Below are 13,324 nucleotides of genomic sequence, written 5' to 3' on the forward strand. Positions count from 1 at the left end.
GGCCTGTGATTGGTGGGGCCCACCTCTCAGTGTCCGATTGGCTTGGAAGAAACGTTAGGTGGAACTGGTACTGCAAATAGGGGATGGTATTGTGTCCAAAACCGCCAAAGATAGAAATAGTTAAAGGAAAATCATATTGTCAGGGCATCCTCATCAATGACCTGTAACTTGTATTGAGAACATTTTTTTATTCCGATTTAGAAATTCAAACACTTCTAAGATGATATAACGCCAAACATTTTTATATACTTGGTCTCAAATTAATTGCCAGCTCCAGGGTTCCTGGTCAGTATGTACTGAAAATTGTATATTTTTTTGAAAGACCCATGTGTACTGCAAATAGTGGCTTAGTAGTTTAGAGAAATATCATATCCTTTCAGATCTGGGGTCCCATTTTAATTTATCTTCTACTCCCTCCATTCCAAATTATATGTCATTTTGCCTTTTCTAGATGCATGTATATTATTATGCATCTAGACATATATAGGGTATATCTAAGTGCATATCAAAGCCTATGAATCTAATAAAATCAAAACGACCTATAATTTGCGTCGTAGGAAGTACTTATTAAATATACCAAGATGCCCATCAAGAAACAGAGAGTATGAATTTGTTTGGTCAACTTGTAACATGGCCTGGACACATGCCAAGTACAAATTACAAGTTTTTTTTCCCCAAACGGTCCAACTTTATACAAGTTAAATTAAATGATGTATGTCAACAAAATGATTTCAACGAATTAATTCAAACAGTATACACTCCATGTGTCGGAACTCATAATCATAAGAACACCTGGCTGAGATATAGCTAATTACCTATATATACGGAGCAGCTCGGTGGCCTTTGCATCCTCCCCAGCATTTGAGAGCTTAATTAGTCTTGGCATACACAGAATGGCCGGAGAAGGATTCTTTGTGACCTGCCTCATGGCTGCATCATGCGGCCTCATCTACGGCTATGACAACGGCGTCTCAGGTGTGTACCAAGAGAGAGAAAAAAAGCATGATCCGTACTTACTATAGTCGAGCTCGAGCAGTGTGATTATGCCTTTTGCCCTGATTATTAATTTTCTTATTATTTCTGGCCATCCTCTCTAATATGTTTTGATTCTTGATATACTATATACCACAATGTATAGAGAGAGATAATTTTGCTTCTCTGTTACACGCTATATTAGAAACAAAGTCTACTCTTATAGACGCCCCCGTAGGCGCTGCTTAAATTGTCCTTGCAAGTGAATGACAAAGTTTAGATGCTCCAAATGTACTTTTTTTCTATTGTGGGTCATCTGGATGAAAAGTCATGTTCTTATCAGTAGGCAAGTCGACGTTTCACTCAAAATTTCCACTTTCCCATGCAACGTATCAGTTCTATCAAGATTTTCCTGCACTCTATTCCACCAACACATCTACAATAATGGTAAGCATCCATATTTTCTTCGGCGCTTGGTATTCTCCTCTTATCGACCACCTTGAATTCTAGACTCGTAAATCTTGTATCATTCTTCTTGCTCAGCTAAAACATCAATGAGTTAAAATGGAACATGATAACATCAGTTAAGCATACATGATCATTGCAACCATACATCTCATCGGTGCATTACATGATTGCAGCCATGCATTGCGCCATACATAATTGCATCATTGATCTAGCTCATAGCATGGGAACAATTGTGTGGTGCATCATGTCATTGTTCTAGTTTGGCAGCTATTCAAATAAGCATCAGGTAACTCAAGTAAAAAAAAAGATGTGAGCAAGAATGTCTTAAACAAATCCCCATATGTGTCTTCTCGTATGACCTCAACCTTAAACGAAGTCCATTCTGTTGAAACTTATGCTTCCCAGAAACTATTTGCGGAACCTCCTCACATTGTGTTCTTTAAAATGCGTTCTCAGCTCAAATAAAAGTGGATATGCTTATTTTTTTAGTTCCATTGTTGGTAAAAAAACCCACACTTTCAAAATATGCAATTCATAGATATATCACACCCTTGCTACCTCGATTTATCATTGGAGCTCGCTCCATGAACCCCAATTCAAGAAATTTCCTCTAATATAAATATCCTGGACCTCTCTTTATACCTCGGTACTTCTTAGGGTTTCGACATCTCTTCGCTAATTTTGCTTTTACTCGTGAATCTCAGGACGAGATTCTTTTTAGGGGAGAGGATTGTAACACCCCTGGTGTTAATACAGTCATTAACAATAAAATTAAGCAAATAAATGTATCTAATAATTTTTGTTAGCATGTGAGCACATGTGACTATGAATTTACACTTTAACGTAGATACATTGTTCGAGTCCAAAAAAAAGAAATAATGTTTAAATATTCAAAAACCTGGTCATGTGTGGTCAAACCCTTTGTTTTTCAACCCAACTCTGAATTCAGCCCAAGTCCTCCTTTCCAGTGGTAAATGCCCATCTTTGCGGCTTTGGATCTCTAGTTTTTACCTAAACACATGACCCAAAGCTAGATCAAAACTGGTTGTGCTATGTGTGAACTTTACATGCATGAGCTTGTTGTTAAAATCAGATCACGGTTGGAGTTGGACCTTGAAGAAATCAAATCAAATTCGGCTAAGCAAAATAAATCCTAATGAACTACCCCTACGAATTTTCAGTTATGGGTTGAGTTGTTGCCGAATTTGAGATCAACTTATCTCCCAATCCATGAATCAGTTTATCATGGGGCCTTTACGAAAGCTGTAGCTCGAGGATCCTCTCCAATTTCGGTTTGTAAAGGTCATCAACTTCCTATAGGAAATATCCAGAATTTTTGATCAAAAGTTGCTGCCTTTACATAGCCTAACTGACGAACTCGTCAGTTCAGCCCAGCACCGTGTATGCCATCAGTCGTTTGGGGCTTTGGGCTCGTGTGCCACACGGACGCCGAGGTTCCGGCCGGCCACTGGTCTCCTTCACGCGCCGGCCTACGCGTACAGCGCTCCACGACCCTCTCGCAGTCAACCTCGTCGGTGCGCTCCGTCAAACCCCTGCGCGCGCCCATACCGCCGCTGTCCCGTCCTCCACCTGCTCCGCCGCGCGCCGTACCGCTGACGTCCGCGCCAGCGCCGCCTCGCCCAGTGCTCGCCACTGCTCGCGTCGTCCTCGGCCGTCCTCGCGTCGTCCTCGCCGTCCTCGACCACTGCTCGTCAGAGCACGGCCAGCAGCCCTTTTTCGCGGCCCATGCCGAGACCCCGCGCGCCGGTCACGGCGCCGGCACGCACCGGCCGCGCGAGCGCTCGGCCTTATCCTCCCAAGCTGCCGCCGCAAGCCTTTCTCCCTCCCTCTGTTCTTTCTTGCAACAGCAAGCAAGCAGCTCTGGCTCTTCAAATCGCCACCACAGGCAGCTTTGTTCTCCCTGCTCTTCCTCGAATCCAACAAACAGGGCACCAGCTGCTCCAATCGGTCTCCCCTTCCTCTCTAATCTCTACCTCTCACACGTCAAGCACCAGCAGCACAAATCCATGGAGGCCAAGCCATCTCAGGTCCTCTGCATCTCCCTTGCTCGGGCAGAGCAAGCAGACCAGCGCCCCTCTCACAAGCTCCATCACCTTCTCTGATTTCCTCCACCAAGCAACAGCAGCTGCTTCCCTCTTCAATGCTGGACAAGCTAGCAGCTGGAGCTCTTCGTTGTTCTGTCCAGCGAACAAGCCGGCAGCAGCAGCACACGCACACCCCAGCGCCGCACGGCCGGTGAGCCCAGCTTGGCCTCTGCCCGAGGAAGCTGGCCAACCGGGACTGCATCCACGACACCAAGTGACCTGCTACCCCTCCGTCAAGCCGCAGCTGCCAGGACGCCGACGACCTGCTTGCCATGACATTGCCTTCCTCGCCTACAAACCGTTCGATGAAATACGACAGCCGGCGCCACTCTTTATTTCTACACCCTGCACGTGCCTGAGGTCGCCTTCATTCACTTGGTGCTTGATTCCGCTACAGAGGACGTGGTGTACAAGCTCATGATGTGAAGTAGTTGTAGCCGTGAAGCCCAGGAGCAACCCAGAAGCCCCGGCCCAAGGTCCGGAAGGCCCGAAGGCTTTGAAAGTACTAACATAGTAGTAGAAAGGCAAGCCTCGGAGCATAATCTTTATTTTCAAAACTATACAATGTTCTTATTTATGTATTTGTGCATTTACGTTTCTAGAAATTAGATGAAATCATAGATGTATGATCCATAGATGAAGCGTCCCTACATAAACAAAGACTAAATGTGATACAAATATCAGTCCCAGAAAGCTGATAATGTATTTATTCAACAGATGGTTCATAAACCGTAGAACTCCCGAGGGAGTGGGCGCGAAAGCCACGCGGAAATGATAAGTAAAACAACAACGGTAACGATCCAAGCTACTGTCCAGATGAACCCTAGACAACACTTGGGACTATGCACCAGCGGAAGCATCCTGCTACTGTCCAGATGAACCCTAGACAGCACTCGGGACTATGCACCAGCGGAAGCATCCTGCAAAGGGTGAGTAACAAAACAAGGGTGAGTACAAAAGTACTCAACAAGTCCAACCCCATCCACTGATGGGGATATAATCAAGAATATGTACAGGATATATAAAGATAAGGCTAAGGTTTATTTGCAATAAAGCTAGATTTTAATACATGCAAGGGTTTACTTTCGAAAAGGTTTTCGCAAAGCATTTCTTTAGCAACCAAATCATTAAGTGGGGTTGATCCTACACAAAGGATCTAAGTTTTAATACTACCGAACTTCCCGTCCACGGTAGCTCATGATACAATTGCCGGACACTTCCAAAACACGCCATGAAAATCATCCAACTCCCAAAAGCTAGTTATGTGACCAAGTCGTAACTCATCCAATGCCGTGGACACTGCTATTTGAATAGGTTTTAACTCTGCAGAGGTGTACACTTTACCCACAAGTAGGGTACTGTCGTACATACATCTATGGGCCCACCAGAAGGTTTGGACAGACCCATACACATGGCTGTATACCGAGACATGTCAGACATGGGGACTATGGTGCAGGTCGACGTAGTCTGCGTGGAGGACAGGAACTAGTCGAGGACTCAGACTACTTGTAGCAGTTAGAGTTGGTCGAATCCGACTAGTACTCTTGTAAAGTAACTAACCTGTAACCCTACTCCTCCGATATATAAGGATGAGCAGGGACCTGTTGACGCCAGATTTCGTCACGACTGAAATCGGTGCCAGGAGAAAAGGAAATGGGAAAGTACGGTTGGAAATCAGCTGAATGGCGCTACAGTCCAAGATCGGCCAGATGCTACAGTGCGGGATCGGTCGATGACTTCTGCTTCGCTTAACCCTTGGGGTTCGGATCGGTCACGCCAGGTTCCCGATCGGTTACCTTTTGCCGATAAGGAATCGGCCGATTAGGAGGTTGGGATAATTGGGCCTGTATGGGCTTGGAGAGGAATAGAAGGATGGAGGAGATCAGCCCATGAAGCGTATAATAACCAACCTAGCACGAATCGTACTTGTAAATATTTGTTTTCTATTTGGATTAGGGATAGAGTTCTAGTCAGTTAAGGAGTCATCTGTACGGGGCTATAAATAGCTACCTTTGTAAATCTGTAATCATCAACAAATCAATACAACCAACTACTTTTTCCTCGTACTTACTTTCAAGCAGGCGACTTCGCCAAATACTTTCTCTTTTCACGAGTTCGTACGGGTTGGCAGGGCTGCATCAACTTGATCTCCGGCCAATCTTGTAAGTTCCGCTTATCGAGTAAATTCTAAGCTTTAACTTCGGGCGCATCGCTGTTGTTTCGTTTAGATTTATTCACTAGTTATCGATATTTACTAGAATTATAGGTTTTACCTGTTTTTCTAGTTTTATCACGAGTTATCCAGCTAGGAATCGGCAGTTTCGGCTTTCCTTATATTTTGCTATTTAATTTACTTATTTTATACATAGCTGATTAGATCTATTCCTGGTGTTGTTATTATAGCATTGTGTTGGTTACTTCAATAGTTTTTGTCCACATTGCTACAGTGATCGGTTGCTTGATAGCCGATTTCTTTATTACGGCAAATCGGCCGATTCGCTGATAAGCTCTCTCGAGATCGGAAATCTAGCCGATCGCGACTTCCGGATCTGACACGTATTCTACCTTGCCAATCAACAGGTCAGATTGGCTGGCACGCCGCGCGAACCGCACTAGGGCGATCACCCGAACAGGAGATAAGCAGATTCTCCCGGGTCGTGTGTCAGACGCTGGGAATTCGGTTGACCGATTTCTAGCGCCAACAGGACCCCTCCAGACAAGTTCAATTGAATACAAGCAAATAACACACAGGACGTAAGGTATTATGCGATCTAGCGGCCCGAACCTGTCTAAATTGTGTGCCTATGTACGCCATCGAGTTTCTAATTTCGGCGATACCCACCAACCAAAACTCTACCTTGGGTAGTCCCCTTGGTAGGTTGCCAGGTTTAAACACCAACAGTTGGTGTGCCAGGTAGGGGAAGTCGTCGAGATTTCCTTTGCAAGTTCGATGGCTGAAGTCATCATCAAACCCGAATTCATGTTTGAAGTAGGCGCGACATTCATCTTCGGCTTCTGGATCTGCATCGCAGACGGCGCTGGAGGCTTCCACCGCCACATCGCGGAGGCCCCAAAGGAGAAGCTTTATGACATCAACCTTCATCACCAAGCTTTGGAGGAATTCGTTGAGAGATTCAACAAAATTTTTGGCCTATTCCAAGGATCGAGAAGCAAGTTCGAGTACAACTCGGGCTCTACATCTACTCGGATTAGTTCCCACGAGCCGGTGTTCCAGCCATCGTGCGAATCAAGTCAAATTCCAAGCCAATTCTTGTTCGAACTCCGTAACGTGGCTTCCATCTATCAAGCAGCTTTGTCCGGATTGCAATCCAACTTGGGTGCGATTGAGGATCACGACTACATCAGTACTCGGACTCCGACGAGGAGACACCATTAACAGATCCGCAGCAGGGCCTGGTGATCACTTCGACCCTCCAAGGCAGATTCATCTACTAGCCTGGCATGAGGCTACTCGCCCTTTCCCAGGACAATGAGTCATGCTTCATCGCCCACCTCGACATTCTCCCATACCAGGAAGGGATGCCCTTGTCCCCTATCCGTGAAGGCGACGGCTCTACAGAAGTCATTACCTCAAGTTCTGGAAGCCATCACCCAGATGACATCTCGCAGGATGGACTCACCGCCAACATCGTCGAGGAGGAGACCGAAGCTCAGAGAACCTGGCGATGAGCAAGGAACGCAGCGAGAGTAGACCGTCGCCGCCGGCTTGCAGAGGGGCTCCTGATCATGAATCTAGACAACGCCTTCGAAGCAGTCCAAACGCGACAACACAGTACGCCTCTCGCCACCATTGCTTCCATCAATCTCATCACTCACACCATGCCGCAGAACAGATACACCAGACAGTTGGCAGCTTTGGCGGAACACACCTATGAACAACTTGACAAGGAAGATCCGATTGCTTCGGTATCACATACTCCGTTCCAGCGAAGTCAACACGGCAGTAGCTACAGAGACCCTACAACTCCTTAAGCTCAACAACCTGAAGGCGCCATACAAAACAGGGATGTACCCGAGGGTAGTCGGACACCTTGTGTGGGAGGCCGTCGCCACCACAGATCCGATCCTGAGCCTGCGCATCCCATGGTGGATCTTTGAGAGGTAATAAACAACAACTACGACGCTCGTGACATCATCGAAGGACGGCATCATGAGTGCGAACTTGAAGTTGACTACAAGGGCGATGACAATGATAGCTTCCCGACTTTCACAAATCGGATGAGGAAGACTATTTTGCCCGAGAAATTCAAACCTCTGGGCATCTCCAAATACGATGACAAGCATGACCCAGTTCATTGGTTCCGATGCTACTCATTATCAGTTCAAGCTGCAGGAGGGAACGATGACACAGAAGTCATCTATTTTCCCATATGTATGGAATCAACGCCGCTCACTTGGTTAGAATCATTGAAGTCAAACTCGATTGACTCGTGGTAAGATCTCAAGAAGGCATTTACCAACAACTACGCGGGAGCAATGCAACGTCCAACAATAGACTTGACTTGGCACAAGTCAAGCAACGGCGAGACGAGACCCTGCGAAGCTACCTGCATCGTTTCATCGATAAGAAGGCCACCATTGTAGACATCTCAGAGCAAGACGTGATCGACTATTTCTAGAATGGTCTTTACGATCGCCGTATGTTCCAAGACTTTGACAGACGGTGCCCCCATGATGTCGAGTCACTCAAGACTATGGTGCAAGCATGGGTAGATGTAGAAGACAAAGAGCTTGAAAGGTTCAAGTCAAATCGCAATCAATGCTAGCACAACAACAATCAAAGCAATGGCTAGGAGAACGACAAGAACTGCAATGGCGATCACTAAAATAACTACTCGGGAGGTCACAACCGCAAGCGCAAGCCAGACAATGCTGTCGCAGCGATGTCTCAATTGTCCAAGAAAGGTGGTGGCTGAAGCCAAGACAAGTCTGCTTTCAGCGAGCTCTTGAAAAAACAGTGCCCGTGGCATCCTCACCATAAACACGCTGCGATAGACTGCTACAGCCTACGTAGAGTAATGAAGGACTTGCCAGAGCCATCGGGTACCAATGACAAAGGAAAAGCCAAGGAAGATGACGACGAGGATGGCAACGGCAAGTTTCAGACCCCGTCCAAGACTGTCAATGTCATTTTCGGTGGGGTCCCGGGTACCGCCTCGAAGCGGTCCCAAAAGCTAGTACTACGGGAGATTATGTCCATTGAGCTTGCTATGCCCACACCCCTCAAGTGGTCTGAGGTACCAATTACTTTCTCTCAGAAAGATCAGTGGACTAATTTCTCAGAACTAGGATGATTCCCTCTCGTCTTGGACCTGGTTGTTGCTGGCTCCAGGCTCACCAAGGTACTCATTGACGGCGGCAGTGGCCTCAATGCCCTGTTCGCCAAGACTTTGAAGAAGATGGCCTCAACATCACGGATATGCTCATCCTGATGAACTCTCCCTTCTATAGGATCATCCCAGGCAACGCGGCTATACCTCTTGGACAAGTAGTCCTGCCAGTTACCTTCGGGACCAAGGAGCACTACCGGATAGAGTACATCCGGTTCGAGATGGCGGATTTTGAGATTTCTTATCATGCCATCCTCGAAAGACTAGCATTGGCCAAGTTCATGGCCATCCCGCATTATGTGTATTTAGTACTTAAGATGCGGGGTCCCAAGGGAGTCCTCTCCCTCCGTGGAGACTTGAAGAAATCATACGAGTGCGATAAAGAAGCTGTCGAGTTAGCCACAACTTCTCAAGTGCCCAATTCAATGCAACAAGTCTTCGCTGCCTCAAAAAAGCTCTCCCTGGCCGAACTCGAAATTCTAGAGAACAAGTTGGGGGCTACCAAGGTCAAGCCGACAAGTGACATGGACATCAAAGCCATTGACCTCGAGATTGGCGACACCTCTAAGATAGCCCTAATCGGTTCAGGGTTGGATCCTAAATAGGATATTGCGCTTGTCAGCTTCCTTCGGGCCAATAGAGGCATCTTTGCATGGAAACTAGCAAACATGCCAGGGGTGCCCAAGGAGCTAATCGAGCATTCACTAAATGTGGATCCGAAAGCTACTCCAAAGAGACAACGACTATGACGATTCGCCCAGGATAGAAAGGAAGCCATCAAGAAATAGTTGGCAAAACTACTCGCGGCGGGTTTCATAAAAGAAGTCTACCATCCTGAGTGGCTCGCTAACCCCATCCTGGTTTGAAAGAAGAACAACAACGACTGGAGGATGTGCGTTGATTACACAGATCTGAATAAGCACTGTCCAAGTCATCGACTCCACTGCTGGATGCGCACTACTCTGTTTCCTAGATTGCTACTCGGGGTACCACCAAATAGCTCTCAAGGAAGAAGACCAGGCCAAGACCACGTTTATCACCCCTTATGGAGCTTTCGGCTATACAACGATGTCCTTTGGGTTGAAGAACGCAGGTGCCACCTATCAACGCGCAATCCAGATGTGCTTTCAAAAACAGCTACACTACAATGTTGAGGTGTACGTGGATGACGTGGTAGTCAAAACCAGAAATCCAAACGACCTCATCGCTGACTTGAAGGAGACCCTCGCTAATCCGCGGAAATTTTAGTGGAAGCTCAATCCAACAAAGTGCGTCTTTGGCATACCATCTGGGAAACTACTTGGGTTCATCATTAGCCACAGAGGCATTAAAGCAAATCCCGAGAAGATATCCGCCATCATCGATATGCAAGATCCGTCTAGCATCAAAGACGTTCAGAAGCTAATTGGGTGTATGGCGGCCCTTAACAGATTCATATCAAGACTTGAAGAACGGGGCTTTCCCTTCTTCAAATTACCCAAGTGGCAAGATAAGTTCCAGCGGACCGAGGAGGCAGACCAAGCTTTGCAAGAGTTGAAGGATTTCTTGTCAAAGCCACCAATCCTCACGGCGCCTAGCTCCAATGAAGACTTGTTGCTCTACATCATGGCAACTACTAACGTCATAAGCACGACGATAGAAGTCGAAAGATCAGAACTCGGCCATGTACACAAAGTGCTGAGGTCCATCCATTTCGTCAACGAAGTACTCTTAGATTCCAAGGCCAAGTACCCACCGGTCCAGAAATTGTTATACACCATACTACTCACCTCGCGGAAGTTGCAGCACTACTTCTAGGAATACAAGATCTCCGTCGTCACTGACTTTCCCATGGGCGAAATTCTCCATAATCGAGATGCCACTGGCAGGATTTTGAAGTGGGTAGTGGAACTTGGAGCATTATCCCTGGATTTCAAATCAAGAACCGCGATCAAGTCCCAGGCTCTAGTCGTTTTTATGGCAGAGTGGTGGGAAAATCAACTACCAACGCCGGCTGAGCGCCCAGAGCATTGGGTCATGTACTTTGATGGATCTCTTAGGCTCGAGGGCACCGGCGCAGGGGTACTCTTGATATCTCCCAAAGGTGAGCAACTCAAATATGTCTTGCAGATCTTCTGGGAGGCATCTAACAATGAAGCTGAGTACGAAGCGTTACTACACGGACTCCGCCTGGCGGTATCGCTAGGAATCAAAAGATTGTTGGTCTATGGCAACTCACTGGTAGTGATCAACCAAGTCAAAGATGAGTGGCATCGCAACAAGGGGAACATGGACGCGTACTGTATGGAAGTACGCAAGCTCGAAAATAAATTTTTGGGCTTGGAATTTCACCATGTAGTCCGCGACAACAATGTCGCTGCGAATGTCTTGTCCAAACTTGGCTCAACTCGCGCCCAAGTCTCAGCAGGAGTATTTGTCCATGAATTACTCAAGCCATCCATAGCTGAGCCGGCACCTTCTACAACCACCAATCGCGGTCTTGAGGCACCAGATCGGGAGGTGATGATGATTGACGTGGATTGGAGAACCTTGTTCATCGATTACATAAGGGAGCAAAAACTACCTTCAGACAAGACACGGGCAGAGCAAATCCTATGAAGAAGCAAGAACTGCATTCTAGTCGGGGATAAGCTCTACAAAAGAAGCGCGCCTTCAGGAGTACTAATAAAGTGTGTCACACGAGAAGACAGCAAGGACATATTAGAGTCGATACATAGGGGCATCTGTGGATACCACACATCATCACGTACAATCGTGGGCAAGACTTTTAGAACAACGTTCTACTGGTCCACGACCCTAGCGGACGCTAAAGAACTAGTCCACTGGTGCCATGGTTGTTAATTCTTCGCCAAGCAGCAGCATGTCCCTGCCTACAAGCTTATCACCATACCGCCAACATGACCCTTTGCATGCTGGGGGCTCGACATGATTGGTCTGCTTCCTACAGCACCCGGAGGATTCAACCGAGTACTGGTAGCCATCGACAAGTTCACCAAGTGGATCGAGGTCAAGCCAGTAACCTGCCCCAAGGCAGACAGAGTACTCGACTTCCTCGACGAGATCGTCCACTACTATGGATTCCCAATTGGATAATCACAGACTTGTGTTCCAATTTAACAATCACGAGTTCTGAGAGTACTGTGAAAACAACGGCATCGACGTTCGATACGTCTCTATTGCTCACCCGTGGGACAATGGCCAGGTTGAGTGCGTCAACTGGATGCTACTAGAAGCCTTGAAGAAAAGATTGCATGACATTGGCAACACCAAAGGAGGCAAGTGGCTCGAAGAACTACCCAACGTCCTCTGGGGGCTACGTACTCAGTCGTGCAAACCTACGAGGTAGTCACCCTACTTCCTAGTCTACGGATCAGAAGCTATCCTTCCTGCTGATGTTATGTGGAAATCCCCAACAATTGAGCAATATGACGAAGGGGTAGCAGAGGAGGCAAGGCGTCTAGATCTTGACAGTCTAGAAGAAGCCCGTTGTGCAGCACTCATCTAGTCTGCAAGGTACTCTTGAGGGTCTTCACCGCTATCATGATCGTAACGTCAAAGAATGTTCTTTTAACATAGACGATATGGTCCTCAAGCATATACAAGACACCAAGGGGCTACACAAGCTTAATTCGCCATGGGAAGGGCCATACATCGTATCCAAGGTCACAGGCCTAAGATCGTACAGGCTACAACACCTCTCTGGTGAAGATGTCGACAACTTGTGGAACATCGAGCATCTCTATCGATTCTATCCGTAGTCAGAAGACTACGCAGCATTGTAAATAGACCACTGGCCACCGTTGTAAGTTTTTAGCATAATAATGCAGTTATCTTTGATGAAATTTGACTACTTATTCACGCCCCCATTGCGGCTCGCAAAAGTAGGTCAGCAACATCCTAACGAGCCATTGAGCTCTTTGGGCCACAACGCCCCAGTATGACTTTTAATTACAAGTCTACATGAGTTATTCAACTCACTCGGCGCTTCGCTAAGCGAACTAGCGGCGCAAGAGCCATCAAGTCATCTAGGAGTCTACAAACTACCCGATTGACTACTTATTTACCACAAATCTGTCTTAACGTGGCTCGTACTAATGAGTTTCGCAGCTCCGGGTTCCCAGGGCACAACAACAAAGTAGACAAAGAAACAAGACAGCAACATCTCATCAACAAGACGTACGTGCTTTCATTAAGGTTACAACAGAAGTTCCAGGCTTTAACAATATCACAAAGCGTGTGTGGACAGTTCCGGGACTACTCTAACCTTAGGTCAAGCAGCTTCAACGTAGAAGAAGAAAAAGGAGTGAATCCAAGAAAGCTGCTAAGGCCACGGGTACTTACTGCTCTTGGCAGGTTGGTGGTGCTGAACTTTGGGACTACTCGGGGGATCTCATTGGTGTTCTTAAAGAAGCACTTCAACCTCACCAT

The sequence above is a fragment of the Setaria viridis genome, chromosome 2 (assembly GCF_005286985.2).
Source record: "Setaria viridis chromosome 2, Setaria_viridis_v4.0, whole genome shotgun sequence".
Lineage (NCBI taxonomy): Eukaryota > Viridiplantae > Streptophyta > Magnoliopsida > Poales > Poaceae > Setaria > Setaria viridis.